Raw genomic sequence first — 14272 nt, forward strand, 5'->3', positions numbered from 1 at the left:
AACGATGAGGTATGTTTCGTATGTGCATTGAGATAATTGATTCCTTCTAAATAGTATTTGCTCAATCGACTAACAAGCTTCCGGCTTTTAGACAAGTTGATTCCTTACGTATGAATATAAGGGTTGGAAATGTGAAGTAGGTATGATTGTGAGAATATGTGTATATGAAATTATTCGTTTAGTCGTATGAATGCTATACTTCAGTTGTGCATGATTTCATTGCTCAAAACTTACTAAGCATTAAATGCTTACTCCGTTCTTTAAATCTCTGTTTTATAGATTTTGGTTCGTCAGCTATCGGACTCGGGATTGTCGAATTCGAAGTCGTCCACACTATCAAAGCCCTTTCGGTACTCTTTTAGTTGAACTCTGCTAATGGCATGTATAGGACTACCCTCTTTGTTGTTGGTCATGTACCCTTTGGTTTTGTATAAATTTGGATAGCCATGCGAAAATGGCTTATATATACTTTGAGCATAGCATTATAATCGTTTTGTATGTTGTTCATTGAGAGATATGGAAATGTTTGGTAACGATTAGCCATTGGAATGGTTAATCATGATCATTTTGGTGCTGTGTATGACAAATTCTAGTTGATTCATGGAAAACCATGAAATAGGTAAAGTTTACCTTAAAAACAGATGCTGACAGCAGTAGTGGTGTGGATTTGAAAAATCACTAAAAATAGTAGGAATGGAATTAAATAGTGAATAAATTATGTAATTGAACCTTGATGAATCTACTTTCATATGGAAGAAAAAAATGATCATATGAATCGTATTTTAAGAGATATTTAAGTTTTCGATGAACAGGGACAGAGCAATTTCTGGATCCCCTGATCTGACTTTAGAAATTCACTATAAATTAACCGGAGATAATTAGAAGTCATGCCATATATTTATAGATTCATTTTTTAGTCTAGTTTCATTATAAACAAACGGAATAAGTATTGAAGCCCTGTACAAGGAGATATCTAGGTCGTAATGCACGAAGGTCGGAGCAGTCGAACCCTAAAACAGGGGAGACTTTAACTAATAAACTGTACTAATTGGCTTGACCAAAAATTCTAGAAAAAATTTTTTAGAAGGATATATGAGTCTAGTTTCAGGTAAAATTTACAAAACTGGTTTTCGAGTTTTGGAACTCAAGATATGGTTTTTAAGGTAACAGTGACGCAGTTAGCCAGCTTGTCTGGAAATTTTTAAAATGGACTGTGAAAATCAATGAATTAAGTCTGTTAGCACCTCGTGTTCGACTCCGGCAACGGTCTCGGGTACGGGGTGTTACACAATGACTATGCCATTTGTTTCTAATAAAACTACTCAATAAGGAATCTGTACATATAAATCATGACTTCTAATTATCTTTGAACAATTTATGGTGAATTTCCAAAGTCAGAATAGGGGATCCAGAAATCGCTCTGGCCTTGTTTCACAAAAATTTAAACATCTCATAAAATATAACTCATATAACTATTTTGTTCCATCCATATGAAAATAGACTCATAATTATTCAATTCCATATTTTATTCACCATCTAATTATATCTCTACTATTTTTAATGATTTTTAAAACTCACATCACTGCTGCTGTCTGAATCTATTTTATGGTAAATTTTACCTATTTCATGGTTTCCATGAATTAGCTAGCAATTTAACATACATAACACCAAATATGATCATGACTAGCCATTCCAATGGCTAATCATTACCAAGCATTTCCATACCACTCAATAACCATATCATAAGACCATATATACAAAATGATTATAATGCTATACATGCCATACTCAAAATATGCAAGCCATTATGCCAAGATGGTATACGGATATAGTGTGAGCATGCCTCCGACCGTTCCCGATTTCCGAGCTAGCTTGTCAACACTACAAGGAATGAAAAGGAGGAAGTAAGCATAAATGCTTAGTAAGCTCACATGCAAATAGCAAGTAACACAACTATATAAGCAAACATAAAACATCATTTGCATAATCATCACCGAGACATTCATATCACATTTTCATTTATCATCTGACCATATTGTTGTTATATCGAGTTTTCAACCCGAGGGTTAAGTACATACCTGTTCAAAGTATTCATTTCACAACACTTACCAATACGTCCCTTTCGTCTCGAGTATTCCTCCATTTGAGTAGAATTTTACCCATTGAACACATCGGAATATAATTCGGATACATGGAAAGTTTGCACATAAGTGCCACATATGTAGCCAAGCTACCATGTAACCCGCCCATAAGTGAACTCGGACTCAACTCAACGAGCTCGGGCGTTCGCATCCATAAGTGAACTCGGACTCAACTCAACGAGCTCGGATGCCTAGTTACATCTCTCGAACTCGGACTCAACTCAACGAGTTCGGACATTCGCATCCATAAGTGAACTCGGACTCAACTCAACGAGTTCGGATGCCCAAATATCCTAGCGACCTGTCACTTGTATCCTAATCTATTCCTAAGGTTCAAACGGGATTTTCCTCGAACACATCTCCATGCCATCTTCCGTAAAATACCAAAACCAATACTCGATAGCACTTTATATTTAACAAATAATTCACATAATTTGCATTTTATTCGAAAATAACCACAAAGCATATATTTCATGATAAAAATCAGCATATCATATAATTAACATCAATAACTTAAAAATAAAAATTATACTACATTATTTACACATGAACTTACCTCGTATGCGAAAATGGCTACTTTTACCATTTCGTCCACAACTTGGTATTTTCTCCATTTTAGCCCAAATTTTAGTTTTCCTTGCTCTATCATTTAAAATATAGTCTAATTAGGACTCACATTATTCAATTGACCCAAACTCATATTTTGGAAAAATTACAGTTTTGCCCCTAAACTTTCACATATTTACACTTTTTTCCCCAAAGCTCGTAAATTAAAATTCAGCCTATTTTCTTATGTTTTATGACATGCTGATCATTTTTCCCTTCTATGGCAACATCAAATGCTCACTCTAACATGTACTTATGACTATTAGGTATTTTTACCGATTAAGCCCTTTTTCTCGTTTTCGCTTAAAACCGAGTAGTATAAGTTGTATAACATAATTTAAAACCTCAAATACTATCATAAAACACCAAAATACACAAATTTCACCTATGGGTATTTTTCCAAATATGAACCCTAGGTTGAATTATTGCTAGCATAAGCTTAATCGAGCTACCGCGACTCCAAAAACGTAAAAATTGTTAAAAACGAGGCTAGAACGGACTTACAATCGAGCTTGGAAGCTTGAAAAACCCTAGACATGGTTTCTCCTTGCTACATTCGGCCATGGGGCTGAAGATGAGCAAAATTGGCTTTTAATTTTGTATTTTAATTCATTTTACCCCTAAATGACCAAAATGCCCTTACCACTAAACTTTCCAAAAATTCCATCCATGTCCAATTTTTGTCCATAGACTTAGAAATTGGTAAAATTGCTATTTAAGACCTCCTAATTAATATTTCAAAAAAATTTCATACTAGAAACTTCTAGAATGCAAGTTTTGCAAATTATTCGATTTAGTCCCTAATTTCAATTTAAGCACTTTATGCATTAAATTTCATCACGAAATTTTCACACAATCATGAGATCATATCATAGACCTCAAAATAATCATAAAATAATTATTTCTATCTCAGATTTTGTGGTCACGAAACCACTATTCCGACTAGGCCCAAAATCAGGATATTACAACTCTCCCCCCCTTAGGGATTTTCGTCCCTGAAAATCTTACCAGAAAAGTGGTCTTCACTTTTAATCCCATATTCAGTGCCGAAGAAATTTCACTTAGGCTGTACCTCCAATACATCTCTTTAATTTCTCATATGATCTGAAAGCTTACAGTCTCAACTCTCAACTGTTCTTAAATTTTCAACCCTTCTCAGTTTCCTATGATATCATGACATAAAACCCAGATCTTAACTTGATTAATGGAGACCGGAATTCCAAGAAATCCAACAATCAAAGAGACCTGAAATTCCATGAATCTGATATGTAGGAATTCATTCAATATAGATATGATTTATAGATCTCGCCAAATATTTAACAATAGGAAACATCACATTTTCCTCTTTCTGCTATGGAAATAATTCTGATATGGCCTCAAGAATAATCCTTCTCATTTCCATCCCAATATCAACACTGACAAGGATAATTTTGATAGATCCCAACGCTCGGCTTTAACCCCTTTAACAACTCCGATTTTATGTAACATCGAATGCTCTAAACTATCACATTACCTCACTGTCTTGAAATACATCACAATTCATACAACAGTACATTACTGAAAGTCAAGAAGTCTTTACTCAATGTAGACTAGTCTAGTTCAGACGCTTCGGTTACCAATATTCTCATCTATCCAAACTTTGTCAACATGTAATAAACTTTTCAGCTTTCACAAGACGAAAACCTTATCATTCGTAGTGACTTTAACTAATATCCAACTCTTTCTAATAAATATACACTTCTCGTTCAGACTATTTACTCTTTTATCAGTACAAAAATGAAATTATATTATCAGACTTGAGAAAAATAATCCTGACATAATTGTCACATGAAATCTTTCAAATAAATAATTCACCATACCGACTGAAACTCGCACTTTTATCACCTATGCCTTTACTGACGTCAAATCCTTACTTAGAAATTAGAAAAAATCCCAATACTAAAATCACCACATTACCAAGATCAAATTAGAAGTATAGTCATATTTGACATGATTATCACGAGCTAAAGAACATACTTCGAACATGAGTCATAATTGACAAATTATGGAACAAAGATAATAAGAAAACCGAATAAAGAAATCCAAGATAGAGAAACCCAGAATAAAGAAATCCAGAATAAAAGGATCCAGGATAAAGAAACCCAAGATACGATATTATGCCAGAAAATCGAAAACCAAACTCATATAGAAAATACAGAATACCCCGATAATTCTTCAAAGAAAGAAAGTCCAAAAGAAAACATCATTTAATCCCAATGAAATCAAATATAACAAGATCAATATATCTTCCCATACATATATATCAGATGAAGCATCAAGTAGAAGAAACAGAATCATAATATCATATGTATTCTCTCATCAATTCTTATCAGACGAAATGAAATAGAATACCCGATGAAATAGAGCAATATAAATTATAAACCAGTCAGACTACCAATGCTTTCATCCAACACCAGAATTAGAAGACATTCCCATATAACAAGAATTTCTTCAGAAGATCAACAGCCATAGAAATATTTTTGAGAACCGGTAAACACATAGAACATCTCAAAAGAGACTGCTAAATCTGTCCAGTCATAACTGTCACACTCAGATAGTTCACATTTCAAATATCATTTCCCCAACTAGTTCTGCCATCACAAATTTCATATTAAACCATTCACTAAAGAAGGCCAGTTTTGAATAAATTTCAATTTACACTTTTCTCGACTTTGCACCAGAGTAATTCGATTTACCAAAGAGAATTCCTTCTCTAACTGGGACAGTGCATAATTCCAATAATCTTTATATCAATCCGATACTTTACTGACTCTGACTTTACTTATCAGCTCATTTTCAATCTCTGATCATACTTATAATTATTCTATCACTGAACTCTTTGGGTTCTCAACCGGAAACTTATTCAATACAAATCTCATGAAATTTCATTATAAGTACCATTTCGGTAAGGGGGAGGGGTTGTAGGACCTCTCACTCGACTTTCTTATACATACACATATGACACAACTTCCATCACCATAGCAACATCATAAAAATCATGTCATTCATTCATGTTGGCTTACACCAATTTTCCTATTGTCCCATTTAGACAATATACTTATGCATACATTCTATGTTTTCTAGATAGCTTTACTTATCCATTCATTTAATTAATTTAATTCATGCTCATGACATCATATAAGGCCAAACAAACATAGATATTTGCATCACAATCACAACTTTCATTTCGTGCATCATCGTGTACATATCATTACAATCATATAATTCAGTCCAACAATTTAACATAGACAAGTTCATTTCATTATAATCCTTTATCTCATAAAAATTATATATCATTAGCATTCATCAACATTCGACGTCCAAATCAAGACAAGGACATTTTCATTCGTATCATAATATTATGACCTTTATTCATACCTCTACTACTTTTTATTTATTCCGTTCATCTTATCAAGTAAGCCACATACACTACATCATATGAGCATTAAGCAAGTATGGATATTTATCACATATGTATCATAAACTTTTATTCATACTTTTCTAAATCGAGACTTATCATAATCATAATTTTACTCAAATACCTTCACATAACATTGAACATGGTCGGCACAGCTCGGTTGGAGAGTACCCTATCTAAATAAGACGGTACTCATACGCGTCGGAAGACATCACACTATCACAGATTAGTGGCATGTATAGCTAAACTTTTACACATGCTAGGTTAGTCCGAGAACCGACTAAACCTACTCTGATACCACTATATGTAACGCCCCGTACCCGAGACCATCGCCGGAGTCGAACACAAGGTGTTAACAAACTTAATTCATTACTTAAACAGCTCAAACAATTTATTTTTAAAATTTTCAGTCAAGCTAACAATCTACGTCATAGTCGCTTAAAAATTCATATCTCGAGTTACGAAACTCGAAATCCAATTCCGAAAATTTTCCCTGAGACTAGACTCGTATATCTATTTACTGATTGTTTTATAGAATTTTTGGTCAAGCAAATTAGTACAGTTTATTAGTTAAAGTCTCCCCTGTTTTAGGGTTCGACTGCTCTGACCTCTGTATATTACGAATCAGATATCTCCCTGTACAGAGTTTCAATGACTATTCATTTTGTTTCTAATAAAACCAGACTCAATAAGGAATCTGTACATATAAATCATGACTTCTAATTATCTTTGAACAATTTATGGTGAATTTCCAAAGTCAGAACAGGGGATCCAGAAATCGCTCTGGCCCTGTTTAATAAAAATTTAAGCATCTCATAAAATATAACTCATATAACTGTTTTGTTCCATCCATATGAAAATAGACTCATAATTCTTCAATTCCACATTTTATTCACCATCTAATTGTATCTCTACTATTTTTAATGATTTTTCAAACTCACGTCACTGCTACTGTCTGAATCTATTTTATGGTAAATTTTACCTATTTCATGGTTTCCATGAATTAGCTAGCAAATTAGCATACATAACACCAAATATGATCATGATTAGCCATTCTAATGGCTAATCATTACCAAGCATTTCCATACCACTCAATAACCATATCATAAGACCATATATACAAAATGATTATAATTCTATACATGCCACACTCAAAATATGCAAGCCATTATGCCAAGATGGTATACGGATATAATGTGAGCATGCCTCCGACCATTCCCGATTTCCGAGTTGGCTTGTCAACACTACAAGGAATGACAAGGAGGAAGTAAGCATAAATGCTTAGTAAGCTCACATGCAAATAGCAAGTAACACAACTATATAAGCAAACATAAAACATCATTTGCATAATCATCATCGAGACATTCATATCACATTTTCATTAATCATCTTACCATATTGTTGTTATATTGAGTTTTCAACCCGAGGGTTAAGTACATACCTGTTCAAAGTATTCATTTCACAACACTTACCAATACGTCCCTTTCATCTCGAGTATTCCTCCATTTGAGTAGAATTTTACCCGCTGAACACATCGGAATATAATTCGGATACATGGAAAGTTTGCACATAAGTGGCACATATGTAGCCAAGCTACCATGTAACCCGCCCATAAGTGAACTCGGACTCAACTCAATGGGCTTGGGCATTCGCATCCATAAGTGAACTAGGACTCAACTCAACGAGCTCGGATGCCTAGTTACATCTCTCGAACTCGGACTCAACTCAACGAGTTCGGACATTCGCATCCATAAGTGAACTCGGACTCAACTCAACGAGTTCGGATGCCCAAATATCCTAGTGACATGTCACTTGTATCCTAATCTATTCCTAAGGTTCAAACGGGATTTTCCTCGAACACATCTCCATGCCATCTTCTGTAAAATACCAAAACCAATACTCGGTAGCACTTTATATTTAACAAATAATTCACATAATTTGCATTTTATTCGAAAATAACCACAAAGCATATATTTCATGATAAAAATCAGCATATCATATAATTAACATCAATAACTTAAAAATAACAATTATACTACATTATTTACACATGAACTTACCTCGTATGCGAAAATGGCTACTTTTACCATTTCGTCCACAACTTGGTATTTTCCCCATTTTAGCCCAAATTTTAGTTTTCCTTGCTCTATCATTTAAAATATAGTCTAATTAGGACTCACATTATTCAAATTGACCCAAACTCATATTTTGGAAAAATTACAATTTTGGCCCTAAACTTTCACGTATTTACACTTTTGCCCCAAAGCTCGTAAATTAAACTTCAGCCTAGTTTCTTATGTTTTATGACATGCTGATCATTTTTCCCTTCTATGGCAACATCAAATTCTCACTCTAACATGTACTTATGACTATTAGGTATTTTACCGATTAAGCCCTTTTTCTCGTTTTCGCTTAAAACAGAGTAGTACAAGTTGTCTAACATAATTTAAAGCCTCATATTCTATCATAAAACACCAAAATACACAAATTTCACCTATGGGTATTTTTCTAAATATGAATCCTAGGTTGAATTATTGCTAGCATAAGCTTAATCGAGCTACCGGGACTCCAAAAACGTAAAAATTGTTAAAAATGAGGCTAGAACGAACTTACAATCGAGCTTGGAAGCTTGAAAAACCCTAGCCATGGTTTTTCCTTGCTATATTCGGCCATGGGGCTGAAGATGAGAAAAATTGGCTTTTAATTTTGTATTTTAATTCATTTTACCCCTAAATGACCAAAATGCCCTTACTACTAAACTTTCCAAAAATTCCATCCATGTCCAATTTTTGTCCATAGACTTAGAAATTGGTAAAATTTCTATTTAAGACCTCCTAATTAATATTTCAAAACAATTTCATACTAGAAACTTCTAGAATGCAAGTTTTACAAATTATTCGATTTAGTCCCTAATTTCAATTTAAGCACTTTATGCATAAAATTTCTTCACGAAATTTTCACACAATCATGAAATCAAATCATAGACCTCAAAATAATCATAAAATAATTATTTCTATCTCAGATTTTGTGGTCACGAAACCACTATTCTGACTAGGCCCAAAATCAGGATATTACAAAGAATAATTCTTATGTGCATATTATCATATTTTTGCATGTTAATTGTTTACCACAGTTGCATATTATTTGCATGTGGACTTACTAAGCTTTAATGCTTACTCCCCTCTCTTTTTCCATCCTTTGTAGTTTCACCAAGCTGACTCGGGGATCGGAAGCTGTCGGAGTACTCGATCACACTATCAAAAGACTATTGGGTATAGTGAAATTATTATTTTGAGTATGGCATGTATAGGAAACTTGGTCATTTTGTGATATGTGTCGTGTTATTTGGCCAATTTGTGAAGGCCTATGATAATGATGATTCATTTTGTAAGGGCCATGTGATATGGCTCATACTTGATCATTTGGGTTGTAATCTAATTACCCATGCATGCATGTACTAGTGTTTTGATGGTAGGACATGTTATTGATTGGTGAATGCATGATAATGATGTGATATGTGGTTGATCGATGAATGTATGGTAAAGTATAAATCTGGTGCTAAAGGAATTAATTTTGATATTTTTGACACCAGGAAAGCTTAATCTATTTATTTGGGGGATTAATTTGAAAATTTATCAAAGTATGAAAAATGGGTCATTGATGTATATGCTGAAAATTAGATATTTATGGTAGAAAGTGAAAGATTGTTGATAGATAAACAACTTTTACAAAGTGATTTTTGATGAAAACATTATTTAGGGACTAAATGTAAACTTGTGAAACTGAAGAAAAATTTTGAATTTTTATGAATAAATGTGTTGTAAATTTTGTAATGGGATTTTGGTTAGGCTTGGAATAGGGAGTAAATTTCACAAGTTTCATTTTTCGAGCCTAGGGACGAAATTGGAATTTATAAAAAAGTTAGGGGCAAAATGATAATTTTGCCTAGAACGTAATTTGAGTCCAAATGGGTATGAAATATGAGAAATTGATGATTAAAACTATTTATATAGATTCTGACAACTCACATTTGAGATTAGATTGAGGAAAAGAAAAGGTTTCGGATTAGTAGGTTTTATACGCGAACAAGTGTCGAGGTAAGTTCGTGTAACTTAATCAAGCATGTAATTATGTTAATTAAATGTGACTTATATTGAAACATATTACTTCAATTCTATAACGGAAAATTTAATAAATGCTTGAAATGGTGAAAAAGGTTTGACTCCCGATTGAATATTGAATTCCGATGAATATATGTGTTTTTTCAAAATGGATGAGCTCCTGCATTTGTTGTGGACGGGATTTAGGTTGGACGAGTAATTCTATTGACCTCATTATAGAATGGATTTAGTACTGACAGGTAATCCTGATATAATACCTCTCGAGTATATGTTGTGATTAGGGTTTAGCCTGGACTGGTAATCCTAATTGAGCTCTTTTGAGCATACATTATATAAAGGATTTAGCCTGAACTGGTAATCCTGTTATACGATATGTGGCTCAAGAGTGTGTTCCTTGATTAAGTACCCTGATGGGTACCCTTGAATAAGAAATTTACGGATTATTGTATCGTACACCTCGAGTGTACTACTTGAGCATCCATCAGAATTTTAATGATTCAACGGACATAAAACTCTTGACATGGCATGAGAATTATGAGATGAATTGATAATGACTTGAAAGAATATTGTATGATGAGCTCATCTATGTTTACTTGATTGATATGAAGATTTTGGTGACTAACATGTTTGATTGAATGCATGTGTTTAGGCAATTTTGCTAATGGATGGGAAAAATGATATTGTATGCTTAGATTTAATAAACGGGATTGGTAAGTTTAGTTTCCGTTATACGAACTTACTAAGCATGTAATACTTACTCTATTTTATTTTCCCTGTTTTATAGTGCTCGGAAGCTTGCAAAGGTTGGAGATCATTGGAGCATCGTCACACTATCAACTAGCTTATTTTGGGTATACTTAGTAAAATCATTTTGGTATAATGGCATGTATAGGACAACTTGGCCATTAGTGGCTTGATAATGATGCTTGTAATCTAGCCATTGGAATGGCTAGTAATGGTTGTTTTGATAAACTTGTAATGTCATACTATGGTAGTTACATACATGTCATTGGTTGATCAAGTTATTTCTAATATATGGAATGAACCAATTGTAAACATGTATGCATGCAATGATATGCCATGTTGAATGATGGAAATTGCTTAATTTGAATGCTTGAAATGGTTGGAATGTGTTTGGTATGTTTTAGTGTAGGAAAATGGTAAATTTGGGTGACAAATGAGGCTAGGAAATGACTTTATTTTGTCCACATAGGCAGACACACGGACATGTGTCTAGACCATGTGTGACACACGGCTAGGTACATGGGCATGTAGTTAGGCCGTGTGTCCCCTGCACCTTAATTTTGAGAAACAGATTGCTTAGAATTGAGCACATGGGTAGAGACACGGGCGTGTGTCTTAGCCATGTGTGCTACACGGCCTAGAACACGGGCGTGTGTCTTGGCCGTGTGAAACTTGCACCTAATTTCAAAAAGAATTATTGACCACACGACCTAGGACACGAGCGCGTGGCATGGTCGTATGCACATGTTAGAGAGTTACACGGGGTCGAACATGACCTGCAGCATGGGCATGACCTAGTGACACACAGGCGTGTGAGCCCTACACTTGGAAAATTTTTGAACTGTTGCGAAAAATTCCTAGAGTTCCCGATTAAGTCCCGACTAAATTCTAATGCTCGTATTGGCCTTGAGGGTCCAATTAAAGGATGTTTTGAATGATTTCGATTAATGAATAGTAATTTACATAAATTATTTGTAAAATGTTCTAAAAGTTCTGGTAATGCTCCGAAACCTTGTTCCAACGACGGATACAGGTTGGGGGTGTTACACTTGACATAAGCATAGTTTTGTTTCGACAGAAAATGTCTTCGCCCTAGCGAAAGCAAACAAACAACTTTCCACTCCAATGGAATGATACCGTTGGAGCCAAGGGTGAAGCCAAAATTGTTGATAAGGGGACGAAATATTTTTAAAATATATATATTCAAAGTAAGCTTGGCCCACAGGTCTACTTTCGATAAGGTATTTGTAAATTTGAGATAATTTTTATTACCAAAATTTAATAAAAACAAAGTACATTAAATGTTCAATTTGTATTACATATTATAATTATTTAAGTTTTTTTTAACCTAATTAATATTTAAATACTATTTATACTTAAATATTGCAATTATTAAACTTTATTTTATCAAATTAATATTTAGAATACTACCTTTTTATTAATTTACCAAATTAAACTAAATATGTTACTAAATTTAACATTAAAAATTATAAATCCTATAAAAGAAAACAAATTAGAAAAACTCTCAAAAACTTCGTGGGGTCAAACACAAATTTTTCATGTTTTTAAATACTAATTATAATATTAAAACTAGAATTTTCAAAACTCAAAAGGGGCTAAAAAGAAATTTTACAAATTTTAGGGGGGTCAAGACCCTTGCCAACCTTCCTGAATTCGCCTAAAAATCATAACTTTTACTCCAACCATAGGCGAATTTAGGAAGGTTGGCAAGGGTCTTGACCCCCCTAAAATTTGTAAAATTTCTTTTTAGCCCCTTTTGAGTTTTGAAAATTTTGGTTTTAATATTATAATTAGTATTTGAAAATCAAAGGGGAAAAAAGAAACCAAAATGTGAAAGGGAGGAGGAAAAAAAGGATGAGCCACCTAAGCTTTCATGCATCAAGAATCGACAGGTTTCAACGAGAAGACAAAGTTTCTCAAATTCTCCATGAATTAAATCTCTTTTCTAACAATAAAATGGATTTCAAGCTTAGTTAATTGAATTTTTGTTGTTAATAGAGTTTAAATTATTTAGTCATTCTTGTTTTTCTTTGATAATAATCTGGCCAATTATTAGTTTGACAAAACTTATAGAAACTAGAAAAGGACTTTTCATTTTTGGTCTAAAATGAACAACTCTTGGTCTTAATTAGAAGAATCAATTCGTGATTTGTGATTAGGATAGGAATATACCTAATTACCTTGGGTCACCATAATTGAGGTAGTTCTTTATCACTTTGGTCTACATTATTGGCATAGGAATATAACTCAATTGACACATCCCTAACTTGGTCCACTCGCCGGACCTGAGCTACAAGATGCCACAATAGATCACAGAACATATAATAGTTGAAAGCATAGTTTAAATTTAAATATTTCATACAACATCACGAATAATCTTGTTTCACATCAATTGTAATCAAACTAGATCTTAAACAGACTTACAAAAGCTTTTAAATCAAACTGGGAACATGTAAGGACTTAATTGTAAACTAAATAAAAAATATAAAAATTTTGGAAAATAAGGGTCACACGGACGTGTAACCAGGCCATGTGACAGGCTATGACCATCTGTGCTAGATTAACACAGCTATGTCACTAGGCTGTGTAACAAATTGAAACCATGTGAAAGAGAGTCACACTACCATGTCCTTGGACTATGTAATAGACTGAGACCATGTACCATGTGCCACACGAGCATGTTTGTCACATTCCAAAAATCGGGTTGGTAGAAATTGGGTTAATAAATTGAGAGTGGTCACGCCCGAATTTTTTTAAATGATCTTTTGCTCATTTGATAATAAATAAATATTAAGTATAGTGATTGAGTAGTGGCGGAGCTGTGTTTAATGACCTGTTTTCAAATCCCATCCCTCACATTATTTTCTATATGATGAAATTTTGCTTCAAACCTTAGCAAATGTCACACCATGTTTTTAAAATAAATATTGTAGTTTGTGAACAAGGAAGTAAGTTGGCTTAGTGGTTAAAAGCTTAAATAATTTCTTAAGGGTTCTAGGTTCAAGTTTCCACACTCTCCATATTTTATTTAATTTTTTTGGTAACTTTTGCATAAGAAAAAACTTCCATAATCGTCCATTCCTAGTTACCATGCAAAGAAGATTCTTTCCTCTTTTAACTAGTTAACTTTCCCTCTTAAACCCTCATTTTCATTCCCATGATCTGCTTTTTCCTCTTTTGTC

The sequence above is a fragment of the Gossypium hirsutum genome, chromosome A09 (genome assembly GCF_007990345.1).
Source record: "Gossypium hirsutum isolate 1008001.06 chromosome A09, Gossypium_hirsutum_v2.1, whole genome shotgun sequence".
Classification (NCBI taxonomy): Eukaryota; Viridiplantae; Streptophyta; class Magnoliopsida; order Malvales; family Malvaceae; genus Gossypium; species Gossypium hirsutum.